Genomic DNA, 19404 nt, shown 5'->3' on the forward strand with positions numbered 1-19404 from the left:
GGTTTCACCTCAAAAAATCCATATGCTACAGAGAATGGTAGAGCGATTGAAGACAAGTTTGTGGAAGATCTCGATCTTAACGCAGAAGCCAATCAGGGGAACGTTGATGGGGGTGGGTCGGTTGAATGCGGTGCGTCTGTTATCCCCGATAGGGTTGTCGTCGGTTCTGATAATGTCGATCCGTCGGAGGTGGATAAGGAAGTTGAAATCACAGTTAATATTGGGGATGCCCTTGGAGTTCAGCTTCACAACTTCTCGGGTTTGGTTAAGGATTCTGTCGTTAATTCAGGTATCAAATTGTTTCCGCAATGAATTGTCTCTCGGTTAATGTTAGGGGGCTAGGGGGGTTGCATAAGTCTGGTTGGATTAGGTCGATCATCCGGGAACACAGGATCAATTACCTTGCTATTCAGGAGACGAAACAGGCTGGTGTGTCCAGGAACGATATGTCAAAATTTTGGGGCAGTCATGGGTTTGGTATGGAGTCGGTTGATGCTTCCGGGCTCTGGGGGGGTTAATCTGTATGTGGGATGATAGCTTTTTTCGAGTGGCTTCGTCGGTCAAAAGCAGGCATTACATCCATGTTAGGGGTCACCTGGTGGGCTGCAACTCTGTCTTTAACTTCCTGAATGTTTACGCCCCCCAAGGGATTCCGGCCAAAAAAGCATTATGGGAGGAGCTGGTGGGTGTGATTAATAATTCCGATGGGTTCTGGATAGTTGGGGGGGATTTCAACGCTGTCCGTTTCCGCGAGGAAAGAAGGAATTGTGCCTTCAAACCATCTTGTGCGAATAACTTTAATACGTTTGTGTTTGATTCGGGTTTGATTGAGTATGATTTGAGAGGTATGCAGTTTACTTGGAGATCGGAAAATGGTAACAAACTTAGCAAGCTTGACAGATTTTTGGTTAATTCGGATTTCTTCAACGAATGGCCGGAGGCTCGTGCTCAGGCCCTGCCCCGGAAGTGGTCTGATCACTGCCCGGTTATTTTGATTGCTAAAGCGGTCAACTTCGGGCCGCGACCTTTTCGTATTTTCAACTCTTGGCTGGATAAAGAGGGCTTCTCGGAGGTTGTGAATAACGCTTGCCTTGAGTTTTCGGGTGCGGATCTTCCCCCGGATGTTGCGCTTGTCAAAAAGTTGGGTTTTATTCGGGGAAAGATAAGGGAATGGAGAGATAAGATGATCAAGAAGGAGGGCGAATCCCGTCTGGTCGCTGAACTGAGCTGGAGGAGCTGGAATCTGCTCTCGAGGTTAGAGACTTGACCGAAGAGGAGGAATGGGTTTTATCGGAAAACAAAAAGATTCTAGCTGAGATGGAACTCTCCAAGACTATGGACTTGAGGCAAAGATCTAGGGTCAGGTGGGCCAAAGAGGGTGACGAAAATTCTAAATTTTTTCACTCTATGATTAATTGCAGGAAAGCGTCCAACGTGATTCATGGGCTCAACATAAATGGCAACTGGATTTCTAAGCCGTCTTTAGTCAAAAAGGGTGTTTTTGAGTTCTTTAGATCCAAGTTCGTGGAGGATTATGCGTCTCGTCCTCCTCTGGTCTGTGACAACTTGAAGAAGATTTCTTCCGCTGACGCATCCTCGCTGCTCAGTTTTCGGTTGATGAAATCAAAGCAGCGGTTTTCGATTGTGGGGATGACAGGGCTCCCGGCCCGGATGGGTTCAATTTCAGATTCTTCAAAAAATTTTGGAGTCTTTTTGAGAGTGATTTCTCGTCCCTTATGTCGGCTTTCTTCGAGTCCGGGCAGATTAGCGACGGTTACGGATCATCTTTCATCGCTCTTATCCCTAAAATTAGAGATCCCTCGGGTCTTAGCGATTACCGCCCCATTAGTTTGGTTGGGGTTGTCAACAAAGTGATCTCCAAGATTTTAGCCAACAGGCTTAAGAAGGTTCTGGGGTCGGTTATATCGATCAATCAATCTGCGTTCTTGGGGGATAGATTTATTTTGGACGGACCCCTCATCATCAATGAGGTGTGCTCGTGGCTTAAAAAAGGCAAGCGAAAAGCGTTTCTCTTTAAAATTGATTTCGAAAAGGCATATGATAACATCAATTGGAGCTTTGTGGTGGATGTGTTCAGACAGATGGGCTTCGGGGGGAGATGGTGCAAGTGGTTATGGGGTATTCTGTCCTCTGCCAGGGCGTCTGTCTTAGTTAATGGTGCTCCAACCTTCGAATTCAAATGTGGCAAAGGGATGAGGCAGGGCGACCCTATATCGCCTTTCCTGTTCGTGGCAGCTATGGAAGCTTTGTCGTGCCTCTTTGACAAAGCTAAGGAGGTGGGTATCTTTTCGGGTGTTCCTCTTCCCAATGACGGGCCGGTTATTTCTCATCTGTTCTTCGCGGATGACGCCCTTATCATTGGGGGCTGGGATAAGGTTAATGCTCTTAATGTGGTGAGAATTTTAAGATGTTTTTTTGTGTGTTCTGGCTTGAGAATCAACTTGGGGAAATCTAGTCTCTTTGGTATTGGGGTGGATATGTCGGACGTGGTTAATTTGGCGGATAGCGTCGGGTGCAAGGTGGATTCGCTTCCTTTCAAGTACCTTGGTCTCAAGGTGGGGGCGAATATGAATCGAATTGGCAACTGGAGACCCGTTTTTGATATTTTCGAATCTAGACTCGCGTTATGGAAATCCGCTCTTCTTTCCATCGGCGGGAGAGTAACGCTAATTCGGTCTGTCTTAGCTAGTCTTCCCAATTACTATTTCTCGCTATATAAGGCTCCTGCTAAGGTTGTCAAAGAATTGGAACGGATGATCAGAAAATTCTTATGGGGAGGGTCTTGTGATGTTCGTAAAACCCATTGGGTGGCGTGGGAGAGGCTCTCCATTCCGATCAAATTAGGGGGCTTGGGTATCTCTAAATTGGACAGTGTTAACAGAGCTTTGTTATGCAAGTGGGGGTGGAGGTACAAAAAAGAGAAGGGCAATCTTTGGGTCAAGGTCGTGGACGCTATTCACTCGGGTGGCTCGGATTGGTCCTTTCTTCCTGCTAAGAAGACTCTAGGAGGTGTTTGGATCAATATTGTTTCGGTTATTAATAAACCCCTGGCCGGCAACTTCTGTCTTCGGGGGAGTTTTCGCGGGAAATTGGGTAGGGGGGATAGTATCCTTTTTTGGCTTGATCCCTGGCTCAGCGAAGTTCCTCTTAAGGAGGTCTATCCTCGTCTTTTCTCATTAGAGATGGTCAAAACCTGTTTTGTTCGCGACCGTGTGGATGGTAACTGGTTATGGAGACACGATCCCGATTTGGATGAGGAACGTAGAGAGCTGAACGAGTTGTTGGAGGCTTTAGCATCGGTTTCGGTTGTTGATAAGGAGGACGATTGGTTATGGTTGCCTGATCAAACGGGTAAGTTCTCCGTCAAGTCGGTCAAGAAGACCTTGGATGAGGCTGCTGTCAACAGGAACAATTTTGTGCTGGAATGGTGTTCTTGGGTTCCGAAAAAATGCAACATTCTAGTTTGGAGAGCCGAGATGAATCGCATTCCGACTGCGGACGCTTTGCGGAGAAGAAGTATTGTTGTCGGCGATGGTCTGTGCCCGTTCTGCAAGGATGTCCCCGAGACCGCTGATCATATTTTTTCCTCGTGCATTTCGGCTGTTCTTTTATGGCAGAAAATCAGCAGGTGGTGTCGTTTAGCTCCGATCTATGCGTTCTCCTTCAAGGACCTGTTAGAGATTCATCTTGATAGAAGCATTGCCCTCAAAGTAAAACCGGTCATCCATGGCATTATTATTGTCGCGTGCTGGTGTCTTTGGTTGGCTCGAAACAGGGTAGTTTTTTCGGGGATTGATGCTAAGGTAGAGTCCATTTTCAGCGATGTCAGATCTTTAGGTTTTCTTTGGTACAAAAATAGAATTAAGAACAATCCCATCTCTTGGTCGGATTGGTGTAGATTTGTAATTATGTAGTTGTTTGTTGTTGTGTGTGTTGGCCTGCCCGGTTTTCGGGTTTGGTTGTTTTTAATGAAGTTTTCCTTTCAAAAAAAAGAACATTAATGCATACGCACTTATCTCAAAATAGTTACTATGCACTCACTCCAACATGAAGATCTTGGTATATCTCATTTGAAGAAGCACAACCATTTGGTATTTGACTCTTGGGAAGTACACACCACTCATCAATGTATGCCATCGAGTCTTCACCTCAGTGGCGGACCCAGGATTTTTTTCCTGGGGGTGCAGAATTTTTTTTAAAGATTTTAGAGCCCTAGCTATATAAAAAAAATTTGTTCATAGCGGATCGGATCGGGTTGGGTCGGGTCGGGTAGGGATGAGATTGGTACAATGCCGTAAATACCGTTACCGAAATTGAGAAAATATTAATACCGATTACCTTATCGATTCGGTACCGGTATTGGTACCGGTATTTCGATACTTTACCATATTAGTACCGCTTTGGTGTCATCCATTGTTTTACCTAAAAAAAATTCATGTGCAATCAATCCATCCATTATTAATTGAACTAGAGTAATGTATAGAGGAATGTAAACAAAGGGTAAACATATTAAGTATTCAAAAACATAAAAGTTTAAACTTTATAACTTTTTAACACATAAAAGTTTAAACTTTTTAACCTATCCTAAAATCCTATTATCTCTTGACTCTTGAACAAAATCGCATAAACATCAATATAACAAAAAAAAAACAAAAACAAAAACAAAACATGTCGCTGGGGCGGCCTGAATTAACCAGTTTGCAGTCGGAATTTTGCAGTCGCTGACCGGAATTATGCTGTCGCTGGGCGCTGAAGTGAGGCAGAGGGAGGGCGGGAGTCGCTGGCAAGTGGCATCGATTTGTGTGTGTGTTTTTTTTATTATGTGGACTGATTTTTTTTAACAAACCTAGTAGTTGGGTTGAGCTTGAATGGGTATTAATTATTGGGCTTGATGGATTGAGTTAAGTTTTATTAAAGGGCTTAGTGGGCTAACTTGTTTACCTTATTTGACCGGGTTTCAATCCGTGTTCACATTTTTTTTATATAAATTCATAACATTTTTTTCTAAGGGGTGCGGTCGAAATTTTCCAAGGGGTGCGGACGAAAATTTCCAAGGGGTGCGGTCGGAATTTTTCGCGAAAAGTACTACTAAATTTTTGTTTTTCAAGGGCTGCGGCCGCCCACCCACCCTATAATGTGTGTCCGCCCCTGCTTGACCTATGTTAGGGAGTGGACGTGCTTCAAGAATCTTAAGAATTTCTTTAGATTTACCAAGAAATTGGGCTGCAATCCGGATGTTATCTCCCCTTTTCTCTATTGCATTGTGGTGACACTTCATTTTTATGACACGTGGTAAGTTGGTAAAGCATGCCAACAAAATACCCGCAATTATAGTAGATATCCATTCAAAAAGATCTTCATCATTCAACGAGATTTCTTGTTCATTGAAGTGCGATAATATGCTCGTGCTGATCCTGTACATGGAACTTGCAAGTACGAACTTATAAGGGGAATGATCTATACTTGATTTTCGGCTACTCTTAAACATTTTCATAATTTTTTCACCTTCATCTCCCAACCATTTAAGGATCTCTTTAGATGTTTTATCTTTGTGAGCCTTATTTTGAAGATCGATTTTTAGCCATTTGCGGTATACTTCAACTTCTTTCCACACCCTTCTTGCCGATTTTATTGCACTTACTAGTTCACCATCTGTGTCCAGACAATCTTCAATATGTGTTACAATCTTGAGGGCTTCACTCATGCCGGCAAGAAGCCCCTTGAAATGACCATTTGCAATGTTAGGAAGTGCAATGGCAATTGTTGTCAATGTTACTACTACAAGGCTCCAACAATTGTGGGTTTCTTCTGGATATAAAGGTTGAACTAGGTCATTGTCGAACTCTACAACTCCAATGAATCCTTTAGATTTCTCTAAAAGCATCAAAAGATTACGCGGCTCCTTTTCTGCATTAAGAAGTTGCGTTATAGAACGAAGCGTATTTCTTAATATTCTTTTTGAAAGTTTTGCCTCCTCCTCAATTTGGACAACATATCTAGTATATTCTTCTAATTCTGAACTCATATTGCCATTAGATGTCTTTGCCATCTTTTTAAGCCATTCTAAAAAGGACTTAATGATATACCAACAACAGGCCAGTAAGATAAGAAAAGCTCGAGGAACAAGAACTATTGTTTTACATATTACCAGAACCACAATATGAAGTGCTAAACAAAAGTTTAAAAAGGCGTTTTTTACTTAATGAAAAACGATCTTCAAATAACGGCCTGGAATATGTGAATGAACATGGTTACGTTTCCAATGCTGAAGCCTCTCGATCCAGTGTTTTTCAACCCGGAACACGTTTAAATGGTTCTTGCTTAATTTCTTTGAGAAACTATAATGACCGATAGAGGTGAAACATCTTAAAATTGGTGCAATACTACCTACAACAATCCCAATTAATTGTACGATAAGAATTATCATGACTGACCACTTATAATCCGAATTTTCAATATGATCATCATAATCTTTGTACTTTATAATATTTCTTAAAATGAAACTTGAATTCAAAGCAAAGAGTACACATATAACCCCAAAGGCAGAAGAAACTGGTGAGCAAGCAATTACAAACTGAGGGTTTCGAGTTTCTGTCATCATCCAGTACTTTTTGACATAAAGTCTGAGTTCCTCAGCGGAAAACATTTTCTCATTGATGAAACTGTCAAAGCTACCGAAAATGGCCATAGAAGGGGAAGCATTAAAAGAAATTCGAAAAACCATTCTAAAAACAAGGATGATGACATATAAATTTGGATCCCCATATTTAGAACAATAGTGATCAAGAGGATAGCTAAGGCCACAATGTTCATTAGAAGCTCTTTGTCATCCATAAGCCCTAAAGAAGGGAGAAAGTTGGCTAACATGGTGACCAAGAAAAAAATGCTTACATGCTTTTCGCACTTAAGTTGATAGGTACCTAGATCCACCGGTAGCTTCATTGCAATTGCAATAAGTGTGATGGTAGTAGCATTAAGAGAGAAAAATCTATTTGGAAACCAGAGCTTCCTATGCCATACTGTTGGGGTTGTACATGGTTTAATCAGATCATCATCATCATTCAGATGATTCAAACGTCTGTTGGCAGCGGACATACTTGACATATTTTAACAAACAATAACGAACGAATGGACAGACAATTATCGAAGAGAATTGAGTGTCTTGGTAACCCTAAAAGTTATCGGTTAATACATATATATACCTATGAGAATGACGGTTGTAAGAATTGGCGGGAATAACCGCTATATTGAAACGGTGCCACCAATTCGTCATCTCGGTTCGATAATTAATCACGTAATAAACTAAAACATCCTAAAATATATAATAAACATACATAATTAAGTTTATAATCTAACATACTCCCCTAAACTTAATTATGTTTAGAAGCATGTATGAGGACATTCCGGGTCGTTTTGCCTGCATCTTCTTCATCCCTTCCCAGTCATTACCGGCAAACAAAGCATAGTGATGGATCGCCTCTTCATCTTGAATATCTCCGTCCCTTTTCCTTCTTCATGGCAGAGATCCGATGAACCTTTGTCTTGTTCCACCATTTTCTTATCCATCGCTTTTCCTTGCACAGCCCTGAACTTGTAGTAATAGATTAATATGTCCTGATACATGGCATACAATGTCCTCATCAGTTCTACAATATCATATTCATAACCCACATCGTTTTCCACTACTGCCCAGCGGTCGTTGGCCGACATAATCTTATACCCTGATTCATCTTCCTTCAAACGAACGGTTCTTTTCATGATATTCTTGTCTTCATGAACGGTTCCGGTCATCGGAACATCATCTTGCATATCGCTTTCAGTTACGAAGATATACGAGTCTTCATCTTCTTTATCGTTGCAGTCACCACCGGAATCGTAGTATTCCGTTTGTTCGATTGAATCATTGTGATCCTTCTGATCACCGATTGGTTCTTCCTGATCTTGCCGATCGTAACCAATCATATGGACATTCGGGGTGAAGCATGCCCCATCGTGAACATCTGTACTTGCCGGATTCAACATCGAAATGTCTTCTTCGTCATCTGAACGTCTCTTGAATTGTTCCCCGTCTTCGTGAATACTACGGCCCATACCATAGCCGTCTTCAACCCTTTCATGGCTGAAACTTGGGACACTTATTTGTCCGTATTTTAACTTCTGGGAATCCTTATCGATTCCGTCATCTGATTCACGGTTCTTGCAGACGTAATTCATTATTGGAACAACATCTTGTTCCACGCGCAGCCTCCTTCGTCTTTCGTCTCCGTATACTTTGTTTTGTTCATCATCCGGTTGTGCCCGGAATCGTATAATATCGACCGATTTTCTTCGATCTCCCACCGTGGCTCTGATACCACATGTTGGGGTTGTACATGGTTTAATCAGATCATCATCATCATTCAGATGATTCAAACGTCTGTTGGCAGCGGACATACTTGACATATTTTAACAAACAATAACGAACGAATGGACAGACAATTATCGAAGAGAATTGAGTGTATTGGTAACCCTAAAAGTTATCGGTTAATACATATATATACCTATGAGAATGACGGTTGTAAGAATTGGCGGGAATAACCGCTATATTGAAACGGTGCCACCAATTCGTCATCTCGGTTCGATAATTAATCACGTAATAAACTAAAACATCCTAAAATATATAATAAACATACATAATTAAGTTTATAATCTAACACATACTGCTTGGACGGCATCGGCTGCCATTGCAATGACGCATATGAAAGATGCTATAGCAGCATACAAGCCCACCCATGGCATCATGACTTCCGCAGGAGTTTTCGAATCTGAATCCATTATGGGAGATTGTGAATAGAAAAAGTGAAGGTTGTTTTTAATTCAACACCTGCTTGTAAATATTAATGGAAGTTCAAAGACGTTTGTTTACTAGTTGACAGTTTCTTCTACGTTCCTTCTCAAGGGACCACCGGATAGTTGAAAGTGTAGCAAATGCATTATTTAGCTAAGCTTGACCCAAAGTAAACACATGCTTGGAGATTTTGGGATATTTACTAGTATACCAAGAAGATGCACCTAAAAAGATTTGAATTTTACTACGTTGAATATTTAAAAAAAAACGACAGATCCATAGTTTCGGGAAAAAAATGATGGTTAAGGTAACAAGCCAAGAAATTGCACACATATAGGTTCGGAAAAAATGGTCGTTAAAAATAAAAAGCTAAAGAAAGACGCTTTAATTGCGTAGACTAACTTGTTTCACAGTATTTCCTCACTTAAAAATTGCATAATTAGTTGTAGTGAAAGTTTAACTATTTTGTGAAGATTATAACTTAGCAAGTGAAGAATCGTGTACCTGGTGGTATATCTCTGTTCAGAGCCGTCATCGAGAACTCTAAAAAAAATTAGGCCTCAGGGAACAAAAAAAAAAAAAAAAAAAAAAAAAAAAATTGGGCCAAAAATTGTGGTTAAGAGAAAATGGATGATTTCATTTGAACTTGAGACCTTTACATTATTTTATTGGGACGTTTTTTCCAATCCAACACCCTCACTTTTTTGTAGAATAAATGGATCGTATATTAAATATATAATTTAGTATATATATATATATATATATATATATATATATATATATATATATATATATATATATATATATATATATATATATATATATATATAAAAGCTTATAATAACCTTTTGGACCCTTTGAAAATTTGGACCTCGGGCGACGACACGGGTTGGCCGGCCCAAGAATCAGCCCTGTCTCCATTTGTGAACTTCAACAGCGGTAAGTAGAACTATTACCTACAAAACAGAACACCGTTAGGACTCGCCATAGGAATGAGGTTATCCCCGTGACCACCCTCCAACGTGAGAATAACTATTCGTCTTTTGGGAGATAAATTTAAAGAGAGAAACTATTGGTGGAAGGAGATGAATTTACTTTGGTTTTACCTTTGAATTTATAGTGATTCTTGGTAAGGGTTTCTCTTTTTTAGAAATTGCAATTGTTTTGGGATTGTACCCGAAAATAGGACACCGTGTAGATCTTTCCAACTTTATGTGGATTCGGTTATTAATGACACCTATCTGATGGAACAGAATATTCTGGAAGAGTCTTATTTGAACACTTGTCATCCTTAAATCGACACCAACAATACGGGTCGTATAGGTCTATACGACTCGTATTATGCAAATATCAATTCCCAAGGTCATAATGTCTTCACATGTGCGGCCTATACGAGTCGTATAGGCCTATACGACACATATAATACGAGGTTGTGACATATTCCTGACACAAAGTGTTCACGTGAAAACCCTAAACGGGTCGTATAAGCATATACGACCCGTATTGATATGTGAAATTGAATTGTGCTTGGCCTTTATAAACGAGGAAGAGGAAGACGAACGATTAACTTCTTTATATTCTTTCTTTTTTTTCGACAAAACATTTATTCCATCATGTCTTGGTTTAACCTCAATTGCGTTTTTGGCGAGTCGTCCGACAACAACACAAGCACGTTTATTTTGGAAAGCAATGTTGTATAGTTTTTATTTACTTGTTTTTTTTTCTGAAATACTTATCACACCGTTGTTTTAGGAGGGGTCTACTGTTCCAGATTCTTACAATGGGAGAGTAATTGATGATCACGCGGTGGAGGTCGTGTCCGGCTTTCATTCCCATCAAAAGGAATCGTTGTTGCTGTAACACCCATAAAATTTTCGTCCAATTGTAAGACGACATGTGTCCCGGATTTCCAACTAAGGAATGGGAATTTATCGTTCAACTAAGTAACCATACATGTCCAATCCTCCAATTAATCCTGACTATGTGGAAGGAGGAAGAACTTATATTCTACGTTCTTTGTAACGTGTTCCATATCTCCGACTGATCCTGACTCTGGGAAGGAGAGGGACTATTTATGCCAAATGGCGAAAGAATCAAAGTCCAGGGACTATAGATGTAAAAGTCTCAAAATAACATTCCTGGCAACCGTATACGGACCGTAAGCCCTTGGAGCTTACGGACCGTAAGCTGAATAAAATGCTGGTACACTAAGGTCCTTACAGACCATATGCGATAAACCCTTACGGTTCGTAAAGGACCATTCTGGCAGATTTATGCTTGCTCTCCAAGGCTTTCTACATATTTTGACACCTCAACACCTCCATTGCCACCTTTAATCAGGTATTGCCATGTGTTGGACACTAATCAATTCCTAAGCATATATGTGGACACTTCACATTTTTAGGACTTGAAGAATAGTATAAATAGGATCAAGATCTTCACTTTGAACTTGCACCATTCATATCTTCTTCCTCTATCTCTTGGAGCTTGTTTTCATACTATGGAAGCCTCCATCTGAGTCTTGAAAGTGTTCTTCAACACTAGTAAATGCTCTCCTTAGTCTAATTCATTTTATTAGGCTAGTTGTTAGCCGAAAGTCAAACAATTTGACTTTCTGTTTGACTTTCGGTTATGACCATTATGGTCAAGCCAATGTTCGATTCGGATATGGCTACGCAATCGAAATAATGAAGGTTATGATCCTCGGAGATTATACCTTCTAAAGATCACGTTAAGTTGGCGAAATGATGAGTCGCATTTATATTAAATAAAAGGTAAAAAACGTAAACTTTGCAAATTACGCTAATTAAGTCTTAAGTATCAAAACCTTAATTTTTGACATCGTATCTGTTTATAAAACATATTAGAACCTGTCTAAACATGTCCAACTCGTTAGTTCTTGTTTAGAGCTTAATTCTATATCGAAAGTCAAGTAGTTTGACTTTTGCTTTAACTTTCGATACTGACTCGTTTGGTCAACGTTATAAGTTGATTAAAACTGATTTTGTGACCATATTAATATGATGTATAACCTTTAGAAGTTATACCTCTTGGTCATGTTATTTGGTAGGTCAAATGACAAGTTTACTGGTTATATTTTAAAAAGGACGCCTATGCCCTTTTCATCCTTAAAGCTAAATGCTAAAAACTAAACCATAAAGCTAAACCCCACAACTAAAAGCTAAAAAGGTTTTTTTATATATTTTTATTAAAAAATCACTAAATGTCGTCTCTAAAAAATGAACAACAGTACCAATACACATGTGCAACGGTACTTTTTTCAATTTTTTTAATAATAATCGCTAAATTTCGTCACTAAAAAAATAAACAATAGTACCGCTACACAGATGCATATGCCCACATGTGCATGGGTACTGTCGTTTAGTTTTTTATATATTGACGAAATTTAGCGATTTTTTATAAAAAAAATATATTTTTGTGTGTTTTTAATTTTTTAGATATTTTTGGCTGTGTTAACACCGGTTCTCGCGGTTCTCATAATAAAGGGGTGGTTCCTAACGGATCCTTATCCTATATATATATATATATATATATATATATATATATATATACATACTTCCCGCACAAGTTGGGACACAATTTTTTTGCACAAATCTAGATGAATATATTATAAACATATATGTAAAAAACAAAAAAAATGTCGAGTCGGTGGTTTTGCCTGATGTAAGTTTTGTTTATGCGCTTAATGTTAATTTTGTTACGGTGATGATTTTTTTTACACCCCACATAAATTTGTACATGCGGGATAATTTTTTTTTTTTTTTTTTTTTTGCTGAAACAAGTGATTTTTAAGATTTTTGTTATTTTTTATTGAAAAAATCTTTTGAATGACCTAGTTCTCATGGTTCTCACAACTCAAGGTTCTTCTCATTTTATCCTAACCCTATATATAGGGGATGATAGAAAGAAAACTCATATCAGTTAAGAAAATTAAGAAACCCAAATGAATCGACCACCTTTTACCACGTTTTATACCTTTTTGCAGACTGTGTTACGTGTAACAGCTTTTGTAGAGTTTCGGCTTTTTCAGAAAAAGTAAAAGCTGTTACGTAACACGTGACAACATCTGGTTGTTAGAGTAACACGCCTGTAAAAAGGTGTAACACGTGGTAAAATGAGGTTCATTTATTTTCTTAACTAATATCAGATTTTTTTCCTATAATCGCATTATATATATATATATATATATATATATATATATATATATATATATATATATAAAACACGTGGTAAAATGAGGTTGATTCAGTTTCTTAACTAATATTAGATTTTTTCCCATAATTGCATTATATATATATATATATATATATATATATATATATATATATATATATATATATATATATATATATATAGAGTAGGGTTCACACGGAAAGTGTGTTTTTCCTAGAAAGTCTAGGAAGCGATCTGGTCCATCCGATTGGTGTGTTTAAGGGTTAAGATTAAATCAATGGCAATCTTGTAATATTTGAGTTTAATTAATTAATTGTTTTAAAAGAGTAGGGGCAATTTTGTCAATGGCCGTGTTTTAAATCAATTAGATAACCGCCCAGTTCCTAAATTCAAGCGATTTTCCCTCTCTCTCTCTCTCTCTCTCCAAACCCGTCTTGGAAACCCCAATCCCTACCAAAATAACTACAATCATGGAAGAAGATAACTTTAGAAACGATGGAGAGCACCAGATCAAATTAAAACACTTCTCCATCTCCACCGTCTCCGAGTTCATCATCACCATTAAAATATTGTTCTTATCATCTCCGTTTTCTTGACGATGTGTTTTAACAGCAAGCAAATTAATACAGTTGTGTTTTAGCAGCAAGCAGATTCATAGATTTGTGGTTTAGCATCCAGATTCATACAGATGTGTTTTAGCAGCAAGCAGATTCATTTAGTTGTGTTTTAGCATTCAGATTCATATAGATGTGTTTTAACAGCAAACAGATTCATACAGTTGTGTTTTAACAGTAAGCAGATTCATACAGATGTGTTTTAACAGCAAGCAGATTCACGCAGTTGTGTTTTAGCATTCAAATTCATACAGTTGTGTTTTAGCATCCAGATTCATACATATGTGTTTTAACAGAAAGCAGATTCATACAGTTGTGTTTTAGCATTCAGATTCATTCAGTTGTGTTTTAACAGCAATCAGATTCATACACTTGTGCTTTAGCATTCAGATTCATTCAGTTGTGTTTTAACAGCAATCAGATTCATACAGTTGTGTTTTAGCATTCAGATTCATACAGTTGTGTTTTAACAGCAATCAGATTCATACCCTATGTTTTACCATCTTTATATTGTGGGATCTATAAAAAAATTGACTTTAGCCCTGTAAACTGTTAAAACACAGCACCAAGAACATGCTGATAAATTCCAGTAATCTTCTGAACAATGGAATATGCGATGTAACGTGACATGGAATTTTAGTTAATGAACACATTGACTTCCAGATTTGAATTCGAAAAATAATAAAAATTCCGAAAATCATGGAATTTTAGTTAATGAAGATACATTCCAAAAATACAATTAAAATATGAAATTACATGATGGCCCTTCTACTTAAAATCCCTCAATGACACATGTCTAATTCTTATTCCTTCCTAGACTTTCTAGGAAAAATAGATTTTCCACCCAAATCCTACTCTATATATATATATATATATATATATAGGGTAAGGTTATTGTAAAAAAGACCAAAAGTGTGAGAAAGGTAAGAAAGAATCTCAGCCATTAGATTTAAATTAGATGAAAAGGGTAAACAAGTAATTTTATCATTAATTCAATTAATTAAAAACTTCCCATAATTGCCACCTTAATTATAGGAAGCATATAACACGATTCAGCAAGTATATAACACCATGCAGCAAGTATATAACACCATGCAGCAAGTATATAACACCATGCAGCAAGTATATAACACCACTTAGCAAGTATATAACACCATTCAGCAAGTATATAACACCATTCAGCATTCAGCAAGTATATAACACCATTCAGTAAGTATATAACACCATTCAGCAAGTATATAACGACATTTTTAAGCCCAAATATTATGCTAACTTGTCTTTATTTTCAGGTTCATTACATCATGCTTTACTTGTAGCTCATGATCCCCATGGTTACAAATCAGCAGCAAAACACTCTAAATGGGTGAAGGCAATGGAAGAGGAGCTCCAGGCATTAAAATCTAACAACACTTGGGTACTTGTTCCACGACCTACAGGTGCAAACTTTGTTGGATCTAAGTGGATTTTCAGAACAAAATACAAAGCAGATGGTTCCATAGATCGTTACAAGGCTTGCTTGGTGGCCCAAGATTTCACTCAGGTTCAAGGACTTGATTTCTCTCACACCTTTAGTCCTGTTGTCAAAGCCTCTACAGTCCGTGTTGGTTTATCGCTTGCTACTATTTATGGTTGGTCCCTACGTCAATTGGATGTACGCAATGCCTTTCTCAATGGCAATCTTTCTAAAACGGTATACATGGAACAACCTACGGGTTTTATTGATGCTAGATTTCCTAATCATGTGTGTCGTCTACAGAAAGCTCTTTATGGTCTCAAACAGGCGCCTCGAGCTTGGTTTCAACGACTAATCACCTTCTTAACATCATATGGTTTTGTTTGCAGTCAAGCGGATCCATCACTTTTTATTTATAAGACAACAAAAGCCATTGTTTATCTTCTTGTGTATGTGGACGACATCATCATCACTGGCAATGATTCCTCTTTTGTTACGTCCTGTGTTGCTCGACTGCATAAAAAATTTTCAGTCAAAGACTTGGGTCCACTCGGTTACTTCTTGGGTCTTGAAGTTACTCACTCTGATGCTAGTCTCTTTCTCAGTCAGGCGAAATATGCACATGACATTTTGTCTCATGCTGGTCTTTTAGATTCCAAACCTGTTGCCACTCCTCTTGCTACCACTTATACGTTTCTCAGCAAAGGTGTCCCATTTCATGATCCTACTCTTTACAGGTCTCTAGATGGAGCTCTTCAGTATCTCACCATTACCAGACCAGACATCTCTTATGCAGTAAATCAAGCCGGTCAACATCTACAGGCCCCTACAACATCTCATTTTCAGTTGGTTAAACGGATACTACGTTATGTTAAAGGAACAATTGACTTTGGGTTAACCCTTTCCAAACCAACTTCAACAACCATCGTTGGCTACTCTGATGTAGGGATGGTAAAAATACCCGAGGCCGACGGGTATACCCGAAACCCGACACAAATGGGACGGGTATACCCGATACCCGACGGGTATTGGGCCGGGTATGGGATTAATTTTAAAAAATTTCGCGGGTATGGGTCGGGTACGGGATTAGGTGATACCCGACCCGATTACCTGAAATCGCATACCCGTTTATCCGAACTATATACCCTATTATATACCCGATTTTTTTTAATTTATACTTTTATTTTCCATTAACCCTTGTCTATTAATGATTTATTTTAGTATGTTCATAATGTGAAAAAATAAATTTTATTTTAGTATATGCATTTGATAATGGTATTTATATTTTGTATGTTCTAAAGTATATGCATGTGAGTGTATAAGTATTATTATAAACTTATTATTAACTTATGATAAAACTTATATGTAATGTACACTTTTAATTTATAATAGTTTTTGTATAAATAAAATAATATAATAATTACAATAGTAAAAAAAATGTATTTAGAAATCCCAACGTATATCTTTTAACAAACTAATGGGTAAACCCGATACCCGTGGGTATACCCGATACCCGACGGGTAATTACCTGACAAATACCCGACGGGTATTGGGTCGGGTATAGGACGCGATTTTATAACCGGGTACGGGTATGGGATTACCAATACCCGACCCATTGCCATCCCTACTCTGATGCAGACTGGGCCCGTTGTATTGAAACCAGACGCTCCACTTACGGTTATTCTATTTATTTGGGTGGCAATCTGGTTTCCTGGAGTGCCAAGAAACATCCTACAGTCTCTCGCTCTAGTTTCGAATCTGAATATCGTGCCATGGCCAATAACGCAGCTGAAATCATCTGGCTTACTCACCTTCTCCGAGAACTACACGCTCTACCTATGGCTCGTCCGATTTTGCTTTGTGACAACAAGAGTGCTATTTTTCTAAGTCAAAACCTGGTTTCACATAAACGTGCAAAGCATATCGACATTGATTATCATTTCGTGCGTGAGCTTGTTTCCTCTGGTCGTCTCTATACAGAATTTGTTCCATCCAATCTCCATGTTACGGATATCTTCATTAAAAGTCTCTTAAGGCCCCTCTTTGAAAAACTTCCCGGCCTACTTCGTATTGGTCCCCCACCTGTTCGATTGACGGGGGGTAAAAGCATAACGTAAATCATGCAAATGATTTACGAATCATCTCTATGATTATGTGTAATTGTATTAATTTTGTATTATTCGGTTTCCTAGTATAAGTTGTTTGAATCTCTATATATTGTAAACATATTGTATTTTTATAATTGAGAGATTGAGTTTTACGATTTATGTTTTTTTTAGTTTATGTAATGTTTTTTTAATATTAATGAAATTATTTTTCTATTTTATTTGTTAAATGTTAAAAAAGTAGATGATTAAAGAAAAAGTAAACTAGTGGGGTAGGATCATCCTTAGGGTCTGTTTGGTATGGGGTAATGGAATAGACGAAGGAATGGAATGGACGAGGTAATGGAATGGACGAGTGAATGCAATGGATCATTACCATTCCATGTCTTGTTTGGTTACCACCATGTGTGAATGGAATGAATTATTATTCTGTATTGTTTGGAGGGTGGCGGTGGCGGCGATGGGTGGTAGTGGTGGCGGCGAGTGGCGATGCGGCGGCGACGACGAGTGGCGGTGGCGGCGACGGCGACGGTGGTGGTGGGTGGCGGCAGCGGCGGTGGTTGGTAGTGGCGGTGGTGGCATCGACGATGGTGGTGGGTGGCGGCAGTGAGTGGCGTTGGCGGTTGGTCGCGGCGGTGGGTGGTAACAGTGGCGGGTGGGTGGGTGGTGGCGGCGGCGGTGGCTGTCGGGGTGGTGGGTTGCGGGTGGCGGCGATGGCCTCGGTTATGGGTGGTGGTGGGGGGGTTGTGGCGAAGGTGGTGGGTTGTGGTGTTGTTGATGAATGGTGTAAGAGGGGATGGAAGGAAAAAAAACATGGGGGATGGATGAAATGATTATGAGGGAATGGAATGTCTTTTGAAATGAGTGATTCCATTCCATTGACCAATCAAACACTCTTTTCTTCATTCTCTCGTAATCATCCATTCCATTCCGCCTCTCATTCCTGCATAACAAACACTACCTTATATTTCCATTGTTTTTGTGTCTTTGACCATCCTCAAAGTAACTATGACATGACGCATAGGTGACGGATCATCCTCCAAGGAAGAATGATCACCATACCGCATAGCCTAATTATTTACACGTGCCCTCACAAAAACCAACCATACTTTTTTTAATGAGATGGTACACATAACATTTTGTTAAATGGGTGGATATTAATAATAACTGATAGTAGTTATAAAAAAATATGAAGTGTTGATTCACGTTAGCGTCATCCGTGGAACCGAAGCTTCCTCTATTTTTCTAGTCTTAAACCCAGTACTAGATCACCCAACAACGCGTTTAGTTCGATTTGAACCAACAATGCACCTCGGCCACTTCAGTATATTGGCATGTCATTTCGACAAAAGATACACATAAGAGACATATATACCTCCATCTATTGACAAGATGCTAGAGATTAGTCAAGATTCACCGCAAGAGAATGTACCCATAAAGCAAGAATAATGAAAATATATTTTTGCCGAACCAAAGTTCAGTCTTTTCTCTTGAAATGTTGCTAGAATTCGAAAATCAATTATTGTTGTAATGAGATTGGTGTCTACATCAGTTCTTGGAATAGTTTTACATCTTGGCTTCATTTGGTGATTAATGGTATTGTTTTTGATGGAAATTTGCTTCGTTTTTTATGACCGTATTCTCAATGCATGTAGTAAGTTGTTGATGCAACAAATAATAGACCAAGGATAGTAGCTTAGCTGGTCAGGCAAAAGGGTTGAAGGGTTCAACTTTACCTAACGCAGGTCGTGGGGTCCCCCCACGTTTGCAAGACGTGGAGAGAGGTTCACTAGTATATTTTTGTCGTTTGCTAAAGATCATCCTCTGAAGTGTATTCAGATTCGGATGAGCTAGCAAAAGGAATGTGTGTTGATAGTGAGAGAGAGTATCTTGCGAGAAGCAAGTACTTATAATGTATGACCAGAGATTTCGAGAAATCAAAGCTGGCTCGGAATGTCCTCCCTTCAGTTAATGAAGTGTCAAATTTATAGGAGAAGACATCTCCTGAAGGGGAATGTGTTTGACTAGTGACCATGCTTGCAGTGGGGGTTTTGCGATTTTTGGGGGTTGAATGCTTTGACCTGCGGGTAAAAGAATGTGCTCTGTGGCTCCATGTTGCTTTTGCGGCTGGTGAGTTGGTGAGATGATTCGGAGATGTGACCACTTACTGTTCTCATATTGCTTTACTTC

This window comes from Helianthus annuus, chromosome 11, assembly GCF_002127325.2.
Source record: "Helianthus annuus cultivar XRQ/B chromosome 11, HanXRQr2.0-SUNRISE, whole genome shotgun sequence".
Classification (NCBI taxonomy): domain Eukaryota; kingdom Viridiplantae; phylum Streptophyta; class Magnoliopsida; order Asterales; family Asteraceae; genus Helianthus; species Helianthus annuus.